Raw genomic sequence first — 8,371 nt, 5'->3', positions numbered from 1 at the left:
TTTGTGAGAAAACGAAATAAAAAAGGTGAAGTCGTAAGATATAAAACACGACTTATGGCACAAGATTTTTTCGCAAAGGCCTGTCATTAATTATGTGGAGACATATTCTTCTGTGGTAGATGCAATTACCTTCAGGTATCTAATAAATCTGACAATTCATGAAAAGCTTGAAATGCGTCTAATGGATGTTGTCACAGCTTATTTATATGGATCATTAGACCACGATATTTTCATGAAAGTTCCTGAAGCATACAATGTGCCTGAAGCATATAAAAATTTGCAAGAAAATTGTTCGATAAGGCTTCAGAAATCCTTATATGGATTGAAACAATCAAGGCGAATGTGGTACAATCGTCTTAGCCAATTTTTGCTAAATGAAGGGTACATAAATGACCTTATTTGTCCTTGTGTTTTTATAAAAAGGTCTGGATCTGATTTTGTTACAATAGCTGTGTATGTTGATGATTTAAATATCATTGGCACTCCTAAAGAGCTTTCAAAAGCTGTTGAGTGTTTAACGAAAGAATTTGAAATGAAAGATCTTGGTTAGACAAAATTTTGTCTTGGCCTACATATTGAGCATTTGAAAAATAAAATTTTTGTCCATCAATCAACATACACAGAAAAGGTTTTAAAGCGATTTTACATGGATAAATCACATCCATTGAGTACCCCGATGGTTGTGAGATCGCTTGACATACATAAAGATCCATTTCGACTGCAAGAAAATAATGAAGAGCTTCTTGGCAATGAAACTCCATATCTTAGTGCCATTGGGGCACTTATGTATCTTGCTAATAATACTCAACTAGATATCTGTTTTGCAGTAAGTTTATTGGCAAGATTTAGCTCATCCCCAACAAAGAGACATTGGAATGGAGTCAAACATATATTAAGATATCTTCAGGGAACCATTGATATGGGATTATTTTATTCTAATAAATCCAAGTCAGAAATGATTGGTTATGCAGATGCTGGATATTTGTCTGATCCACATAAAGCTCGATCTCAAACAGACTATTTATTTACATATGGAGGCACAACTATATCTTGGCGTTCAATGATGCAAACATTAGCTGCTACTTCTTCAAATCATGCATAAATAATAGCCATCCATGAAGCAAGTCGGGAATGTGTTTGGTTAAGATCAATGACTCAACATATTCAAGAAATGTGTGGTTTTTCTATGGAAAAAGATATTTCAACTACATTGTACGAAGACAATGCTGCATGTATAACTCAGCTGAAGGGAGGATATATTAAAGGAGATAGAACAAAACACATTTCACCAAAATTCTTTTTCACTCATGATCTTGAGAAGAAAGGTGAAATAGATGTTCAACAAATTCGCTCAGTTGATAATTTAGCGGATCTTTTCACTAAAGCATTACCAACCTCAACATTTGAAAAATTGGTATTCAAGATTGGAATGTGTCGTCTCCAAGAAATTAAATGATGTTCGCAACAGGGGGTGTAAACTACGCGCTACACTCTTTTTCCCTTGACCTAGGTTTTATCCCAATGGGTTTTCCTGGCAAGGTTTTTAACGAGGCAGCAAACAAAGCGTATTACAAGATATGTGTACTCTTTTGTCCTTCACTAAGATTTTTTTTTCCACAGGGTTTTTTCTTAGTAAGGTTTTAACGAGGTATATTATCTATCAATGGTCATCCAAGGGGGAGTGTTGTAAATCATTTTGGTGGTTAAATGGATGACCATAACTCCTTGGTTAATTTCCCTCCTTTATGAGTAGTAATGTTGTTGATAATGTGGTCAAATGGATGACCATAACTCCTAGGTTAATTTCATCCTTTATTGGTAGTAATGTTGTTGATAATATAGTTAATTGAATGACCATAACTCCTAGGTTTATTTCCTCCTTAATGGGTAGTATTTCTCAAGGTTTAATGTAATGTTTATGACACCCTTTGGTATTCCTCAATGTAATCCTATAAATAGTGGTGTTGAGAATAATGTTGATGATACTTGAAAGAAAGAAAGTTACCTTATATTGTTCCTCTTGTCTTATATTCTTCTTCTCTTCCTCTTTATATTGTTCTTTTGTTCTTAAGTTTTACAATATTATCAGATTACCCTTAATAAAGACGATAACTATTCATTATCTTATATTTTTTTTATGGGAGAAAAGACTCTTTTCATGCTACAAGAGGAAGGAGGAACAAGAAAAATTAGTATTAGTGAAGGGAGATATCAAGAAAATATTAAAGTCAATGGCTTGATCACATGCCTAGTTTTATGGAGAAACAAGATGCCATAATTAATATTTCAAGTAAGAGGGAGCAAGAGAACCATAAGACCAATGACATGATTCTGAATTCTCCAACAACCTATGCTAAAAATTCATGTTTTGGAGAAATTAGAAAGGGTGTTGTCCGTGAAATCAATGTTTACCATTGATTATCCTTTGAAAATTCAGAAAAGTACTTGGAAAGAGAAAGAAAACGTTGAATCCAATGACCCGCTTATGCCAAAAAATCCATGTTCAGAAAGAGATTCCATAAAGCCAATTGATCATCCTAGTTTTCGAATAAAAAAAAAATCCTAGAACCAATGTGTGATGATCCTCAATCAAAAAAGTGTCTTTTAAAGCAGTTTCTTGATTGAGGATATGGGCTTTGGTTCTTGAATTTTCTTGCTTTATAAAAAATCTAAGATGGTCAATTTGCTTTATGGAATATCTTTTCAAACATGAAAATTTTGGCATAGGTGGGTCATTGGATTTAGGGTTTTGTTGCTCATTCCAAGTACTTTTTAAAAATTTCAAAGGATGATAATGAAAAACTTTGATTTCATGGACGACTTCCATTCTAATTTTCCAAAAGCTGGAATTTCGGGCATAGGTAGGTGGAAAATCATGTTATTAATCCTAAGGTTCTCTTTCTCCTTCTACTTGAATTATTAATAATGACACCTTGTTTCTCCATAAATTTAGGCATTGGGATCAAGTCATTTTAGGATTTTCTTGATTTCTCCCTTCACTAGTACTAAATTTACTTGTGCCTCCCTCCTCTACTAGCATGGTAATATTATTTTATCCCATGAAAAAGATATAAGACAATAAGTAGTCATCATTATCTTGAAGAATTCTTATCTATTGATGAATTGCTATTTGCTAATTAAGGATATTGATGTTGGTAATGGGTTGCTTCTTTTTAAGAATAAAATTAGGTAATTATGAAATATTTTTAGAATTTTGATTATAATTTGGAGAAGCATTTTCCATTGAAGTGTTAGGAATAATATCCGGGTTTGCAGGCTTATGCTCTTGAAAAAAATCCAAATATATTCGACTAGTATACACCTTTACGAAAATGAAAACCCCATGGTTATCAATATTCATGTCACCGTTTGGAGCTTCATCCATGTTTACCAATGGATATAAAAAAAATGGATTTTTTTCTCTTTTGGTTTGCGATTTTGTAATGGTCCTTTGGTCATTTTCTTTATTTTGTGGTATTTTTAACATTTAGAACTTTTCTGTAGTGACTCAAAGTAATTTATGACTTGCTACGACTGACAATTTGGTCACCTAGTACTTCCGACATTTGGATCACTGGAGCAACGATTACAGTGATTAAATCCCTACTCTTACTTTGTTATTTTATTTTCCATTTGAGAGTGTTGAGAGCTATTTTCTTGTGAAATTCATTGCATTGAGGTAAGAGTAGCATGAGGGCATTGTTAAGGTCACTAATCACGCTCCTAAACCCATAAGTTATCGTTTTAATTGTTGAGTCTAACTTAAAATGGATTATTTGAACTAGTTTCTTGTTGGACACAAATAAACCTAAATTGAAAAAGCTTTTTATCAATTTCATATAGAGATTTTAGATTGAGATAGTCGAATTATATCTTATTTATTCAATATTGAATTTACCACGAGCTCTAAGTCAGAAAATTGTTTGGATCTATAAAAAGTTTAAATTTAAAGACATAATATCAATCGATTTTCTATTAGATTAGATACAACAATTAAAATTGAAATGTTTTTTTTAAAATGTGAATCTTTTAATGGAAATGAAGTATTAGCAAGAGATAGTTCTTTAAAGAATTAAAGAATAATTTACTAGTACATCATCAAATTAAAAAAAATAAAATTAAAAGAAAGAGCTTACCACTGGTGATTCGTTGATTCAATTATGAAGAATCCATGAAAAGGAAACTGCTGGAATTGAATTCCTTAAACGTCATTGCTATCAGCGTTCTCTGCAATGTTGTGAATCCATTTTATGTCGGCCGCAATAGGTTGAGTTGCGTTTATATTGGCTGAATGAGAGAGATTGTTCAAACATTATTTTTATTTTTATAGAAGGGGCAGGCGACTAGGGTTTTCTAAAATTTGATAAAAACATTGTTAAAATTTGGTTTGCCCCCGAATAGAGTTGATAGTTTCGGCCCATATTTATAAAATCAGCCCATTAAATTCATATTTTAATGAATTGGGTCACTTATATTTTATTTGGGCAAAAACAAACTTCGGTCTATTTTTAACATATAAAAATTTGGACAAATATAGGTAAAATATGATATCCATATATGAACTTACATTTGTAAATAGAAAAGAAATATTTTCCTTAGAAGTTTTATGAAAACATTTTCAAAATTCACGCAACGGATCCCAAATTAAACCCTTACATGATCTACCCTCCCCTATTTGCTTACCTCTGCTTACCCAACTCTATTACCCTCACCCCTCTCTACACCACCCCACTTGAGTTAGAGATCGGGTCTTGATAGAGTCGGGAGTTAGGTTCAGGATCGAGAATAACCTAATTTCTTATCTTTCTAATTCACTATGTTCTTTTAAAAATGGATATCAACATAAATGACTTTCTCTTATCACAAACCTTGTTGAAATAAACCTAGGATCTTAAGGTACCAAGTTCCTACATGCCATTATCAGCTCAAACTCCAATTTGGGTAGCACATCAGCAAGTCATCTCAATTAATACTTCATTCAGACATTACACTTAACTCATAACATGCTTTATGCAATAAGTTGTCACTCAAGATAAATCTAAGAAAAGTAAAATATAACCTACCTCGAAATTGAACCGCAAAGCCTCAAACTATGGTGTAGACCTCATTGAGGCCCATTAGAAATTGAATCAAGCGTCTATCCTACTCAGCTTTATGTGTACCATCCTTAGCTCCAAAGATACATGCACATGTGCATTGAGTTTTGACAATCAAATTACTAAGTTCCTCCCATAACTTCTTTATCTTAGTGTAGCACTCATAATTTATTTTTCACGGAGAGAGATCACATGACGCCCCTTCTCTTCATGATCAATATTCCATTCCATCAAAAGGAACAGGAACAAGCTCTAGGCCAGGACTATCTGAGGGATATACGTATAGAGGATTGCTGGTATCAATAGTGGTGGAGAAATTAGAGGAAGATGAATGCACATCGAGTGAAAAAGCCATTGGAGAATCAACGGAAGTAATCAGATGAACACGAAATTGATGTTAATGGAAGAAAAAAAAAACATGAACTATCGATAGAGAGCTAAAAGGACGGAAAAATAGACTTACGAACTGAAAAATTGGTTACGACTCTAATACCATGTCAAATTCAAAAATATATAGTCGAGTTCCAAGCTTTTAAGTAAGCATCAATGCCAGAAATCATGACAGAGAGAAGTAAAGTAAGCTGCTTGATTGAATAAAACTTCTCAAACTGAGATTGTATCTGTACATATGCCTTTATATATAGCATTCCTAACAATCTAACAAACTACTCCCTCCATCCCATTTTATGTGAGGTAGTTTGAGTCGGCATGGAGTTTAAGAAAGAAAGGAAAACTTTTAAAACTTGTGGTCCAAAATGAATGATAGAAATTTGTGTGACTGTAAATCATTTCATTAAGGGTAAAATAGATATTTTATAGTTAAATTGTTACTTAATATATAAATGTATCATTCTTTTTGGGACTGACTAAAGAGAAAAGTAAGTCACATAAATTGGGACAGGGAGTAGTAACTAACTATTGCCAACTGCAACTAAGCTAACAACCACTAAAGCTATCTATCAATCTTGTAACTAATATAACTAACGATGAGAATAAAAACAATCTCAATAATAACTTATCAGATTACTTTTAATAAAGACGATAACAACTCATCATCTTATTTTTTTTTCATGGGAGAAAAGAATGTTTTCATGCTACAAGAGGAAGGAGGAACAAGCAAAATTAGTACTAGTGAAGGGAGGAATCAAGAAAACATTAAAATCAATGACTTGATCCCTATGCCTAATTTTATCGAGAAACAAGATGACATTATTAATATTTCAAGTAGGAGGGAGCAAGAGAACCATAAAACCAATGACATGATTCTGATCTCCAACAAACTATGCTATAAATTCTTGTTTTGGAGAAATTAGACCATTGATCATTGTTTGAAAATTTTGAAATATACTTGGAAAGAGAAAAAAACGTTGAACCCAATGAACCACCTATGCCGAAAATTCCATGTTCGAAAAAAAGATTTCATGAAGCCAATTAATCATCCTAGTTTTTCGAATAGAGCAAAAAAAACTTACAAACCAATGTGCCAGGATCCTCAATCAAGAAAGTGACTTTTAGAGTTTTGTTGCTCTTTCCAATGTGCCAGGATCCTTAATCAAAAAACTAAGATGATCAGTTGGCTTTATGAAATATCTTTCCAAACATGAAAATTTGGGCATAGGTGAATCATTGGATTTAGAGTTTTGTTGCTCTTTCCAAGTACATTTTAAAATTCCCAATGGATGATCAATGAAAAACTTTTATTTCATGGATGACTACCATTCTAATTTTCCAAAAATTGAAATTCCAGGCATAGGTAGTTGGAAAATCATGTCATTAATTCTAGGGTTCTCGTTCTCCCTCCTACTTGAATTATTAATAATGCCACCTTGTTTCTCCATAAATTAAGGCACATGGATTAAGTAATTGATTTTAGGATTTTCTTGATTTCTCCCTTCACTAGTAGTAAATTTAATTGTTCCTTCTTCCTGTTGTAGCATGGAAACATTCTTTGTAGGAAAAAAGAGATATTCTTTAACTAGAAAACTTAGGGTTGCACAACGAAGATGACAAAAATTCTTTGTAGAAGTGCGTAGTTTTATTGTCATTTATAGGCTTACAAATTCAGAAAGATCAAATCTATCCAAGACTGTACTTGACTAAAAAGTAGGAAAACATACTAGAAAAAGTTGCAACTAAATCAGAAAAAATAGCAACCTAACAAAGACTTTTTCAACTCGACTTATTCAACTCACATTAAAAAATCCTACGTTGTAAACATAGAAAAAAAAACAGATTTGAACCAATTCTCAACATTCTTTCCTCCCATGGAAAAAATATAAGACAATGAGTAGTCATCATCTTTATTAAGGTTAAAAAGATTAATTATCTTGGAAGCATTTTCTATTGAAGTGTTAGGCAGCTTGAAAAAATCCAAATATATTTGACTGGTCTAAACCTTTATGAAAATCAAAACCCCATGGTATTTATCGGAATTAAGACCTTTATCATTAATATTCATGTCACCATTTGGAGATTTATCCATGTTTACCAATTGATATAAAAGAATGATTTTTTCTCTTTGGGTTTGCAATTTTGTAATGGTCCTTTGGGTCATTTTCTCTATTTGGTGGTATTTTCGGCATTTAAAACTTTCTTGTTTTGACTCTAAGTCATTTATGACTTGTTAGGACAGACAACTTGGTCACCTGATTGTACGTTTGATGTTACTTTGGTAAGTTTCTGTGTTTTGGAGCATTGTTGCGATCACCGGAGTAACGATTAAAGTGATTAACTGTTCTTGCTTCATTATTTTATTTTCCGTTCAAGAGTGTTGAGAGCTATTTTCTTGTGAAATCCATTGCATTGAGTTAAGAGTACCGTGTGGGCATTGTTAAGTTCACTATTCACGCTTCTAAACATGTAAGTTCTCGTTTTAATTGTTGAATTTAGCTTAAAAATGGATTTCTTAAACTAGTTCCTTGTTTAACACAAACAAAGCTATTTTTTTTAAAAAAAATCTTTAGCTAATTCGTCAAATGTAAATGATGTATACTATTTCTAATATATCTTGCCAAATGTGAATACTTAATCCTATAAAATAAAATGAATCACTCATCACAATGTTTTTAAATGTTTAAATTGGGATAGTTGAATTATATCTTATTTATTCAATGTTGAATTTAACACATACTCTAAGTCATAAAATCTTTTGGATCTTTCAAAAAAAACTTAAATTTAAAAACATAATATCAGTCGATTTTCTATTAGATTAGATACAACAACTAAAACTTTTAAAGGAAATGAAGTATTTGCAATAGCAAATCAGAAGGAGAAAG

The sequence above is a fragment of the Solanum verrucosum genome, unplaced genomic scaffold, assembly GCF_900185275.1.
Source record: "Solanum verrucosum unplaced genomic scaffold, falcon-dt-bn FXZP01000012.1, whole genome shotgun sequence".
NCBI classification, from domain to species: Eukaryota; Viridiplantae; Streptophyta; class Magnoliopsida; order Solanales; family Solanaceae; genus Solanum; species Solanum verrucosum.
Note: the sequence above shows the minus strand (reverse complement) of the source record.